General features: G+C 33.4%; 1 pseudogene; it reads left to right on the top strand.

Annotated features, from left to right (window-relative positions):
* The first annotated feature begins 2,821 nt into the window (after positions 1–2,821).
* LOC125587756 lies at positions 2,822–10,641 on the top strand (annotated as a pseudogene).
* Positions 10,642–14,047: the final 3,406 nt, after the last annotated feature.

Genomic DNA, 14,047 nt, shown 5'->3' with positions numbered 1-14,047 from the left:
TCTGATTTCATCATCTTTTAAGGTTTGATTTCGTGATTTGTGTTATGGGTTTTCACTATTAGGTACTGATTTGTATCATCTACTAATATTGTGTTATGGGTTAGCTGTTAGATGGATCGGTGATTTGTGTTCATAACGAAGCTGGTGGCGAGTCTTACGACTGTTTCTGTTTCCGCAAGTCAGACGAAATCACGAATCTTTTAAACTTATCTTGTATTTTTTATAACTTTGAAACATGAAGTTTAAAACATAAAGTTTAAGTATATGACATCTTTAAAATTGAAAACTTAAAAATCTTTAAATCTTTAAAACTGAAATTATTTGTTTACATTAAGTGGGCGTATGGGCCGCCCATGGATAGCGCAACAAAACATGGTCTTATTTGGTTATGGTCTCATTTGGACATGGTTCTATTTGGGTTTCGACCAAAAATGTCCAGCAAAAAAATGAAGCCCATTCGGACACACCCAAACCCGCCCAACCCGCCCATTTGACATCTCTACTATTACACAAACAATTGATGAAACAATATTTGTATACGATATAACTATGTAACGTGTTTAAAAACACAAGTTACGTAAAAATGTTTCATCTTACGGTTTTCTCCTTAATCCGAGAACACTAACAGGGACCAAGACCAGTGACACCAACATTCTCTCAAACCTGGACCACAATCTCTCAATAAATAATTAAAAATATATATATATACAAAAAAAAAAAATCATTGTAAAGACGTACCTCACTATCAAGAAAACACTTTTTTTTAGAAAAATATTTTATCAGCTACACCAAGTATCTCCAATATATTAAAGGAAAATCATTTTTAAAACTTACCTTAAAAGTTTATTGGCAAGGAATGTGACGTGGTGACATGGTTTCACGAGATGCTTTTGTTTAGTAAAACGCTTAGGTGTCACGCAGAGAACGTCTCTCAACAAAACTGTGAATTTAATGTGTTCACACTAACATTCCTTTAAAAGAACTTCATATCATCTATACTTTTCTCGACGAACACTTTTACGTGATAAACCTTCGGCTTCAAGTTAGATTAGTTGATTTATCAATGCTCTCAATATAATCATAGCATCAATAAAGATTCCTTATTCCTCTATACATTTCTGTTAAAAACGATAACCCATCTGATCTATTGCCATTAAGTCGACAAATCCGTAGAGACGACAAAGCGATGAAACTTTAGTATGATGCCAAGTGTTAATGAAAGAACCCTTTTCTCCATACCTGCTTTCATGCATTTAGCAGAGCACTCACGTTCTTGAGAACCACCTCTTATTGCTGAAAGAGGACGTTGAAAATCTATTGCTAGATAAATGTGTCGTACTCGGTTTTGTTACTGCTCGATGAGGTGATCTCTGTTTCGAGGAGATTGAATCACTATAAATCATCTCAGCTTAGTGTATTAGTCTTCTCGAGCAAGCAATATAAGCATGCAAATGTCACCACCTTCGCCGTCATGAGAGCTCTGCATAAACGACCTTGAATATGAGAAGAAATTTCCAGGAACGAACCACCAGCAAGTCTCACGTGATGGTCGCATCTGGAACAACCTTTACAATTTAGATGGTCAAATAACCTTCAATTTCTTTTATTATGAAACTATGTTTTCTAAATTTAAAGGAGCTATACTTTTTTATTTCACACAGTTATTGTTTTGCTTATAATATGTTATTGATCCACATTTTTTTCGATTTTATGTGTTAAACCCTAAGTCCATAACTACTACAACGTGATAGGCAAAATATTAAAAATTATATTCCAAAGCTTCTTCTCAAACTTGCAAACACCATATATTAAATTTTAATATTAGTGAACCCATTATAAAAAGTCTCCCGCTTCGTCCCTGACAACAATCATACATTTAGTTCTATCTAACTATCGCTTAAAGTATACCTTATGTTATATATAATCATAATATATAATTCCAACATTAATATAGACATCTTATCCCGCGCAAAGTGCATATTACTATCTAGTGATCTAATATGGTGGAAAACAGTATGAAAATATGTCAATAACATTACCATCTATATGATTTACCATGCCACATGTACGAAATAAAATATAATAGAGTGGAAACTACTAATTTAAGTTTAACTAGACCTCGATCCGCGCAACCGCGCAGGTTTTTGTTTTCATTTATTTTTATATAAACATTTTGTTTTCAATTCTAAATTGGTATATATTATAATATATATGTGTCTATCAATTTCTAAAACATAATAAGTTTACGGTATATTTTTTTCACTGACTTTCACATGTATTTGTATCTTCTTCTATATATATATTTTCGGATTATTATTTCATTACTAAAATCGTAACTATATATATAAAGATTAGTAAAATATTATTTTATTGTCATATTCAAAAATATTGTAACATTTCACAAATTTAGAAAGTTTTTAAAAAATTAAAATTTTCGCTTCATTGATTTATATTATCGAGTAAATAATTAAACATTAAGTTTTTGTTTAATTTTTAAAATAAACTATATATTTTTTGTTTTCATTGGTTTAAGGTAGTAAAAATTAATCATTGTTAGATAATATAATTTTTGTTATTTAAAAAAAAAATCTTTATAATTTTAAAAGTTAACATCGACAAATATTTAAATTATTAACATATGGAGGTATAGTATTACAATATTAAATTATATCTATTTAATTTATTCAATGGATCATCTATTATTTAAATTCAATTATTGATAGCCCAATAAAAATTTCTGGTAGGTCCAAAATTTAAATAATAAGATTAGAGATCAAATATAACATTATTTTCTAAGAATATGTTTATTAGGTCCATTTTAAAAAAAAATCACACAAGAATTAAGGTTGTGACTTCTGTTTTAATATATAAGATTGTTTTTGATATTAATTAAATGAGTTAACCGATAATTTTTTTAAACTTAAATTCAATTATAGCACCAATAACCAGACCCGGCCCAATTCTTTCAACCCAGATCCGATCCGACCCAACAATAATAACATCTTCCCCAAATCAAAACGACATTTTAGGGTTCCTTTGAAGATCTCTCAGACATGTCGTCACCCGGTGATTCTACATTGAAAATCCATAAAGCCCTCTTATCTTGTTTGCATTTACCTAAACGTTTGTTTCTTTGAAAATTTCTATTCATGGCTGATTTTCAAATGTTCGCAATAAATCTGATAATTTAAGAGACAAGTCACATAGACTGTTTACTTAACTAGTCAAAGTTATTGCGAAGTCAAAAGCTTATTATCCTTTGCCACTTTTTCTTCCTGAGCAACGGTAGTTGTCTCTGCAAGTAACCAATCTTTCTTGGCACTTGTTTAATTTCGTCTTCCAACTTTCTTCTTTTTTTTCTTTTTCTCTGTGATCTCTTTCTCAGCATTTTTAACTTTCTCAATGCCCATGTCTGGCTTTCTCAGCATTTTTAACTTTCTGTCTGTAACATCAACCCCGTGCCTCTCTAGCTTGAAAATGCCCTCTTGATTTAAAAAAGCTCACGATTTGAACGGATAAAGAGATAGAGATAGCTGAAGATTTCCCTTAGAAAATGTCGTTCTGATTTGGGGAAGATGTTACTATTGTTGGGTCGGATTGGATCGAAAGAATCGGGTCGGGTCGGGTTATTGGTGTAACAATTGAATTTAAAATTAAAAAATTACAGATTGACCCTTTAATTAGTGTCAAAACCAATAACACCTAAATTTGTAGTCTTGGCCGTATTATATTTTACTTCATACATGTCACGTGTTTTTAAAACCGGACCGGCTAGCGAACCGGAAATTTATTGGATCATGGGTCATTGTAGTTCGACCGGGTTTGAACCGGGTTCGATCGGGTTCAGTTAGATTAAACTAAATTTAATGATATTTTAGAAATAATATGTATATTTTTCTAAAAAAATATATCATATCAAATAAAATGTTTAAATAGCCATAATGTATAGAAAAACTTAAAAATAATAACTAAAATCTCAAATCATTATGAAAATCACATTTAAACTTTATTCGCAAATCTTATCGCTCTAAATCTGCATCACCTTTAAAAAAATTTATATACACATTAGGTAAAAGTTATATTTTGAAATACAAATTTCAAAACCGAAAATGTTTCCATTATTTAAAGTCTTCAAAACAAGTGATCATGAAATAAAAGTTTTAGAAAAGTGAGAAGTAGACAAAAACAATATCTTGACGTGAATATTAAACTTTGTGAATATGGTAATTTATGATCTATAGAGACGACAAAAGAAAAAGATGAGAGATAATACTTTATTAATCTTTGATAAATCTTATTTTTACTTAAAAGAGAAGTAAAATTAATTGTTTCATTAACAAAATTTTGGCTTATATACGAACCGGGGTTTGGCCGGTTCATTGGGTCGCCGGTTCCCGGGTTTTTGACGGTTCGATAGGGGTTTTTAACTGGTTCGATTTTAGTTGGGTTTTAGCATTAACCCAACCCGGATTATTTTCGGTTCATGGTTCAACCCGGTCCGACCGCCGGTTCGGTCCGGGTTTAAAAACACTGGTCGCTGGTGAACCATGTAGATGGTTATGTTATTGACATAATTTTATACTTGGTATTTTTTTTTCCTTTCTTTTATAAAGAGCTTTTATATTGAAATATTTTTGTCTTTTTTTGGATTGTAGTTCAGTTGGAAAGCATTTAAAAAACTAATAAAAAGAGAATAAAAAAGACGAATAATCGTGGAAGCTCTCCTTAGTCCAGTGGTTTGACTAAGGGTTCATTAATGCTTCTACACCAGGAGGTTTGGGGTTCAAATCTCAGAAAACGCAAATTATGCATATTATGGAGAAAAAATGGTTACAAGAGGTCTTCAGCATGGTGCGTGGCGTATCATCGAACATGAATCTCACAGGACGGCTCGTAGTGACGCAGTCAGACGTGTATTCTCATAGATGGTGGTAGAATTGACAGCTGTAGAATCGTCTATATAATATTTCTCAGCATTATAATAGCATAATTAATCAAACGATTAAATGAAAATGGTACAAATCACAAAACCAAGCAGTGGACCGTATATAAAATAGAAAACTGAAACCGAAAAAATTGCTGTAGCCAACCACCGAAGAGAGCAGCCAGCTAAAACTGATTCTTCTAGAGAAAAATGATTCTTCATTGTTTTTATTATGATATATATGAACACCCAAGACAAGTGATGTGACATAACAGAGATGAAAGAAAAATTCATGTCTGCATATATAGAAGAGAAAAAGGATTCTACATTGTTTTTATTATGATATATATGAACACCCAAGACAAGTGATGTGACATAACATAGATGAAAGAAAAATTCATCTGTCTGCATATATAGAAGACAGATGAATGGTATATCATCGAACATGGATCTCATAGGACAGCTCGGATTGACGCAGTCAGACGTGTATTCTCATATATGGTGGTAGAATTGACAACTGTAGAATCGTCTATGTAATATTTCTGGCGTATGTAATATTTCTCAGCGTTATAATAGCATAATTAATCAGACGATTAATTGAAAATGGTACAAATCACAAAACCAAGCAGTGAACCGAATATAAAATAGAAAACCGAAACCGAAAAAATTGGCTGGAGCCAACCGCCGAAGAGAGCAGCCAGCTAAAACTGATTCTTCCAGAGAAAAAGGATTCTTCTTTGTTTTTATTATGATATATATGAACACCCAAGACAAGTGATGTGACATAACAGAGATGAAAGAAAAATTCACCTGTCTGCATATATAGAAGACCAATTAGCTATGAAAGAATTACACCACAAGACAGTTTTGAGTTTATTATTACATAGTGGAGTAGTTTATGCTACTAAGGTACTTTTTTTTTAACCAAACATATTTTCAGTTTGAAACTAACTCAATAACTTTGTAACCAACTGTCATACGCTGACTACACATAATATCTTTTTTTTGTGGGATTTAACCACAACAATTCATTTATTAATCTAATGATCAAAATTCACCAGAGACAAAGTGGGTCCCTCTATATTTCTTCTTCGTCTTCCTCTTTCCAAATGCTTCATTTTTTCTAAATTAAAATATGATTCTTCAGATATTTTTTAAAATAAGATTGATATATAATCATTGTCTTCATTACTCAATCTATCTTTTAAGATATGCCGAGTTGTATTTCTGGTGTCGGTGTAACAGTGGCGTATACGACGGTGACGTCAACGATGGAGAATTTAATGTAGATGACGAAGCTCTCCTCCTCCACGATTCCAGCGAGGAGAAGGATCGATAAACTCCTAGTAGAAGCTCTCCTCCTCCATGATTGAAACCGCCATGAAGCTCCTAACCACCACAATCAAAGCTCCAAGCCACTGTGAGAGCACTATATAAGTCTTCTTCTCCCCCTTTGCGCTTTGCTCCTATTATGTGACCGCCGGTGAATCACACCGGAGTTCATTCTTGATCAATATATTTTTAGTCGCAATCGTTGAACATGATTGATCCGACTTTCCTCTTACTGCGTTTTGGTCCTTTAGCTTTTGATTAATCATGATTTTTGCCCCAAACATTTACAAATACACATGTTTTTTCTCTGATTTTGGCTCAAACATTTTAATCATGATAACTAAATTCTACTATCTTTTTACATTTGTTCAGTCAATTCATACACACTTTTTTTGTTTTGTTTTATCTTCACAGGAAGAATTCATTAAGGTGGACAATATGTAAGGAAGAAAGGCTGAACGCCCTTCTGTACATGTGGATATGTAAACCGATGTACAGCCAGGTCGCACACACCCTTTTGTACATATGGATATGTAAAATGATGTACACATATATATCACTAGAACATTGTACATGTTGAAATTTTAAATGAGATTTGTACTTTTACTAGCTATAATATTCTCATATCCGCAACAACCAAATTAAAATGAATCACATCTCATCTATATATGATTTGGGTAATATATGACATAATTCAAATGTGTACCGTTGTTTGGCTTTAAGAAGTGAAAATTATTCTTATTTGAAGTGTAATTGTAGCAATATGTATACATTTTTACCATGGCATAAAATTACTCATCTTGATCTACAAGTTTCAAGACGTGTACTTCGACTTAGAAGTAAGATAGCAGAAATATGTGTACACATTACCATAATATCACACTACCTAATTGGATAATTTTACTATCATGTACAATAATTCACTTGTATAATTTTACTATCATGTACATTGATTCACTTGTATCACACTACCTAATTGCAAGTTTCAAAATGTGTACAACCATATATGTCCATGTATACACACAAATTTTACTATCATGTACAATGATTCACTTGTATAATTTTGTCCACGTGTATACCGATGCATAGACACCCACATGTAGGACCAATTTTTATTTTTGAGCAAGAATAACAAACAACATGTGTGTACGCTTTGTGACGTGTACACGTGTATAAACTTGAACAAATTAGAAGGTGAGTTATTTTCATTGCAGGGCAGTTTTAAGACAAATGGACATGTTATTTTGTGTACACTTTGTAACGTATACACGTGTACATTGAAAATGAACCACTATATGTTAATAAGTTGTATACATACTAAACAATACAAAAATACATAATAATAGATCAAGTCAAATTGAAAATGGTGTACATGACACTAGGTGCATACATGATTTTGTGTTTTATTCATATCTAATGATTTTTAATTTTGATTTTAATTCATTTAATTTATTTTTCAATACATTTAAGAATTAATTATTTGCATATATTGCCCAATTTCATTAACAGAGAGTTGTAGTACCTAATTTTTTAATTTTTGAGCTTAATCAAATAGACAATTTATTTTGTACATGACAATAGGTGTACACGTGATTTTGTTCGTTATGCATACTCTAATGATTTTTAGCTTTGATTTTAGTTCATTTAATTTATTTTCCAATGCATTTAATTATGTGCATATATTGCTTAATTTCAGTAACAGAGGGTTGTAATATATAATTGGTTAGTTTTGAAAAATATCAAAGAAATATTTTGGAAAACGTTAAGGACCAAAAGTGCACAATTAATAAGTTTTGGGTTAAAAACAAAATTATACAAAACGTTAAGGACCAAAGTGCAAAAAAGCCAAAAGTGGTCATTGATGTTCTCGAGCTTCTACAGTGTCATGACAGTGAAAGAGATGAGGTAACGACGCCGGAAATATTGTTGAAACGCAAAGGAAGAGATTACGAGATGAATCAACGTGTCGGAGGAGATGACAAGGAAGACTACGACAGATCTGAGTTTTGGCGAAGTAGGAGAAGACGAGAAGTTTATGCGGAAAGGGCTTTGTTCATATAAAAAAATTAGGAGATTCTGTCTAGGTGACGACCGCTCAGCTTCTTTATATTCATCATCTTTAACTATTAAAACCATTATAACAAAGAGAAAGAAAAAAGTTGTTTCTGTGTTACATAGAAAGAAAAAAAATTGTAGGATTCATTTAGTTTCAAGAATGCACCTAGTTAGAAAATAGTTAGAAAATAGTTTTAACTATCTTGGGAGCAATAACTGCTCTATAGTGTAATAAAAAACTCAAAACTGCCAAAATAACTCATTAGCTATTGCCGTAACAAGAATGTCATGTAGAGCAAAATCTGTTTCTTATCATAGACCAATTATGTATTGCATAGGCTACTTATAGCATCGCAGGCCCACAAGCCTAACAAACTTTCAGATGGATCTAGGGCGACAAAGCCCACAATAAAAGCGTTTTAAATCGGTGTCTCATACAGACACAAACCTAGAGTTTCAGACACAAACATCACTAGGTTACGAGGTTTCATCTCCAAGATCATTGATGACGAAAAAAGAAGAGAAGAGTAGAAACACAATACATCTTCCCGAGGATTTGCTTGTGGAGATACTCTCTAGGGTTCCGGATGCTTCTCTGGCACGGTTCCGATCTACCTCAAAAGGATTGAATGCTCTTATCAAAAAAGAAGGGAGACTTGCGAAGAAGTCTCTTGTTGTCATGTTAATTGATTATAGGGTCTATTTTGTTAGGCTTGATCTCCACGGCATTACCGACGAAAACGTTGTAAAGGTGATAAGTCAGTTCAGCCTCAATGATTATCCTCTTTCTATACGCGATGTCTTTCACTGCGACGGCCTATTGCTATGCACCACCATGGACGAAGAACTGGTTGTCTGGAATCCATGTTCGGGAGAAACCAGTAGGATTATCAAACCCTTAAATTCCAAATATAGTTCCGATGTCTACGCTCTTGGTAAATCCTCATGCAACAACGAGTACAAAATCTTGAGGGTCCATCATCGTGGAGATGGTTGGTTGTCACCATGCCTTGTTAAGTACGAAATCTATGACTTTACATCTAAATCCTGGAGGGTTGTTGGTGAGATTGGAGGGTGGACATTTCCAGGGCCCTGGCGACATGGCACGTCTGTGGATGGAAATACTTACAGGCTTTCTTTTGATTTTAGTCAAGACCGTCAAAGACCGAAAAATACCTTACGATATTTTGATTATTCAACAGAGAGGTTTGGACTTGTGTCTCTTCCGGATGATCCTCTCTCTTATTATCCTTTGGCAAAATCTTTGTCTGTTAACTTCTTGTGTCAAACTACTCGATATAGGTGTATGGATGGCAACTAAAATTAAAGGTACAGGAGACATGTCATGGAGTAAACTCCTAACAGTGAAACGAACCTGTAGCGACCAGTTCTTTAAGCTTTGTAAAGGAGTGAGTTTCTTGGCCGACCGGGAGAATAAAGTTATAGGGCATCCCATTAAAGATATGAACTTTAGGAACTTCTTACACATTGTGGGAGAGGATAAATACAGAAAAGTGAACCTTTGTGCTGTAGGATCTAGATACGCACTTCCTGTCAGCGGTGATCCAACTTTGGTTCAAATCCAACAAGGTTCTTTGGGGCTAGGCACATGGAAAGAACCAATCACCAAGTTTTCATGATATTTGATAAATTAAAATGTAAGTCTTGCTACTCCATAAGGTTTTACTTACAATTCCAATTTTATTTCTTCTGCGACTGGAACAATATTTTTGGTTATCTCTTATTAAATAAGAAAGTCTTGTTCTTGAAAATCAGCAGTACCACTGACGTCATTTACATTGTGATAGATTTTTGCAGATCTTAAAACTTGGACAATTTTCCTTTTGTTTCATATTAAGCTTAGTGTCCGTTTGATATGGCTATAGAGTTGTATGCATTGTAAACTAGACATGGATACTTTTTCGGTGTCTTGTCCCATCGACGTGCAGATCCACATTTTTTAGAGATCAGCGTATGTGATAAGTTATCAAGGACATAGGGTTGACAGAATAAATTTTTAAAATCTGAATAATTAAGCATCTAGAGTTTGTAGAACATTTGAACACCTTAGATGTTGCATAGTGACTACTGATTAGTGAGTGTCCGGCGTTACTTGGTCTAGAAGGTGTTATTTTCGAGTAGATTGCGGTTCCCTTCCATGAATTTTCAAAGGTGAAGATGATAGCTGGGTCATTTTTGTATATATATATAATTTAAACTAAAAGCAAAATTTCTATAGCAAGTTCAAGTTTCAACTCATAGCCTTCTTTGGTCATGAATCATGCTAAGACAAAGAAAGACACACAATGGATGCGTTCATTTGATATGTTGAACTGATCTTTATATATTAAAACAAAAGTCATAACCTTTATTCATGTGTGATTTTTTTAAAAAATGGACCTAATGGACTCATTCCTAGAAAGTCATGTTACATTTAATCTCTAATCTTATCATTTAAATTTTGGGCATACCAGAAATTTTTATTGGGCTATCAGTAATTAGATTTAAACAATAGATGATCCATTATATTTATAGATAGTATAAATTAAATAGATATAATTTAATGTTGTAATATTATATTTAAATATTTGTCGATGTTAACTTTTAAAATTATAAAGATTTTTTTTAAAATAACAAAAATAATATTATCTAACAATGATTAATCTTTACTACCTTAAACCAATGAAAACAAATTTTAAACTATATATTTTATTTTAAAAATTAAACAAAAACTAAATGTTTAATTATTTACTCGATAATATAAATCTATGAAGCGAAAAGTTTAAATTTTTAAAAACTTTCTAAATTTGTGAAATGTTACAATATTTTTGAATATGACAATAAAACAATATTTTACTAATCTTTATATATATAGTTACGATTTTAATAATGAAATAATAATCGGAAAATATATATATATATAGAAGAAGATACAAATACATGTGAAAGTTTGAAACAATCTGTTCAATGAAAAAATATACTGTAAACTTATTATGTTTTAAAAATTGATAGACAAATATATATTATAATATATACCAATTTAGAATTGAAAATAAAATATTTATATAAAAATAAATGAAAACAAAAACTCACACGGTTGCGCGGATCGATATCTAGTTTGTATTAAATGAAAAGTCCGCTTTTTAAATGTGAATTTTAGAAAAGTCACTCAAAATCTAGTTATTAAACTTGTTAATTCACAAAGTATTTTGAAATCTAATGTTATTGAAAATATTTTATTTGTGAGTTTTACAGTATTTCTAGAAATCTTATGTTGTAGATAATTTCTCATATTTTAATTTGTCTTTTAAAGTATTTTGGTGGAGTTTTTGTTAAAATGCTAAAATAAGTTCTATATGATTTAACAAAAATTAATTAATTCAATAGAATAAATCAATTTCCAATTCTAAATTCTAGATCGAATACAACCAATTATTTTTTTGTTACATACTCTAAACACAAATTCATCTCATTACATAAAAATAATGAAGCCAACACATAAATTGGGCCCTCACCCATCAATGTTGTCATACTGACCAAAGTGTTCGTAGGAGGATTGGCTTGGGACACTCATAAAGAAGCAATGCATGATCATTTCATCAAGTACGGTGATATCTTGAAGGTCTTCATCATCTTCGACAAATTCACTCACCGTTCCAAAGGCTACGGCTTTGTATGTTCTCTTCTCTCTTTATTTGTTCTTTTCTTCTTAATTTATCAAACAGTGTTTTCCTTGTTTCTCAAATATTTAATATTGTGTTTTTATTTTGTCGGTGACTTTCAAAGATGCGGAAGCCGCAAAGAGGGCTTGCGAAGACTGTTGGATAATTCCAAACTTGTGGAAACTTAACATATTATTAGATGTTTAATATGTTAAGATAAACACAATAAGGAAAGTTTCTATTTAGGTTAGGTTTGTGTTTTCCATATCCCACATGTTAAAGGAAATTGTCTTTCATGTAAATATAGGTCTAAAGGAGAAGTGTTCCATATGATTAAAGAGAAACATATTGAGAGCTTTAGTTTTGAGAAGTTTCTAAAGCTAATAAGAAAAGTTGTTCTTATAACTCTTTGTGTTTCTAGAGATTTGAATTGGTATCAGAGCTTCAGGTTGGAGACTCGATCTAAGCTTAAGTTGTAGCTTAAGATCCTGGTGCTTGTGAACAAGAGATCGCATAAGCAAGATGGCGGACGTGACTAGGGCTCTACGCACGAAGGACTTTGGATCAACATCCATCCAATGTCGGATGTTGTCATCGACAAACTACACAGTTTGGTCGATGAGGATGAAGGTTCTACTTCGTGTTCATGAAGTGTGGGACATGATCAAACCCGGTTCAGATGATCAAAAGAAGAACGATGTTGCGATAGCTCTTTTGTTTCGATCTGTTCCCGAAACAATGATTCTTCAGGTGGGAGAACAAACCGCATCAAAAGAGATCTGGAATGCCATCAAGTCGCGACACCTAGGAGCTGATCGTGTAAGGGAGGCGAGACTTCAGACGTTGATGACAGAGTTTGATAGGTTGAAGATGGATGATAATGATACGGTCGATGACTTCGCGGGGAAGATATCAGGCCTATCATCCAAAGCAACCTCGTTGGGAGAAAACATAGAAGAATCCAAAATGGTCAAGAAGTTCTTGAAGGGTCTTCCGAGACACAAGTATATCCAGATCGTAGCATCACTTGAGCAAGTCCTAGATCTCAACTCGACGGGGTTTGAAGACATAGTTGGAAGGCTTAAGGCATACGAGGAGCGTGTATGAGAAGAAACTCAGAAAGAAGACCAAGGGAAGCTGATGTTTTCGAACAATGAAGAGCATAGTCAGAGGGGCTATGACAATTCCCGTGGTAGAGGAAGAGGACAGAACGGTAGAGGCAGAGGTTGAGGTAGGTCACTCAACCAAAACCGTGTGTCACACACCGAAGATAACAACTCGAAGACGAATCATTCAAAGCTGATATGTTGGAGATGTGAAAAGCCTGGTCACTACACAACTTTATGTCCCAAGAAGACATCAAAGAATCAAGAAACCAACCTAAACAAGACAGAAGAGGCCGACGCACTCTATGTACACGAGGTGGTGTTTTTGAACGAAGATAAGGTGATTCCGAAGAATCTTAATATCGACAAAGGAAATGCAAGTGTCTGGTATTTGGATAATGGAGCGAGCAATCACATGACGGGGAACAAGGTGTTTTTCTCGAGTTTAAATCTCAACACCAAAGGGAAGGTGAAGTTTGGTGATGGATCGTGTGTTGACATTGTAGGAAAGGGTGTGGTTACTTTTGTATGCAAGACTGGTGAGAAGAAGGCACTCAAAGACATATACTACATACTCGATCTGAAGCATAATATATTGAGTCTTGGGCAAGCAACATAAAACGGATGTGAGGTTAACATGAAAGATGTCTACTTAACGCTCACAGATTCGCATGGAAGGTTGCTAGTCCATGTGACAAGATCTCCAAACCGCCTCTACAAGACCCCTATGGAGATAAGCTACCCGGAGTGTTTACATGTCAGGGACGACGATGCTACATGGAGGTGGCATGCTCGACTAGGACATATAAGCAATGGAGTGATGACCAACATGGTAAGGAAGGAGATGGTCGTAGGAATGCAGAGTGTAACACACGAAGAAGGCCTGTGTGACACATGTCTCGCAGGGAAGAAAACGAGACACTCATTCCCGTGTGTAACACACGAAGAAGGCGTGTGTGACACGTATC

This window comes from Brassica napus, chromosome C5, assembly GCF_020379485.1.
Source record: "Brassica napus cultivar Da-Ae chromosome C5, Da-Ae, whole genome shotgun sequence".
NCBI lineage: Eukaryota > Viridiplantae > Streptophyta > Magnoliopsida > Brassicales > Brassicaceae > Brassica > Brassica napus.
Note: the sequence above shows the minus strand (reverse complement) of the source record. Positions and strands in the feature narration are given on the sequence as shown.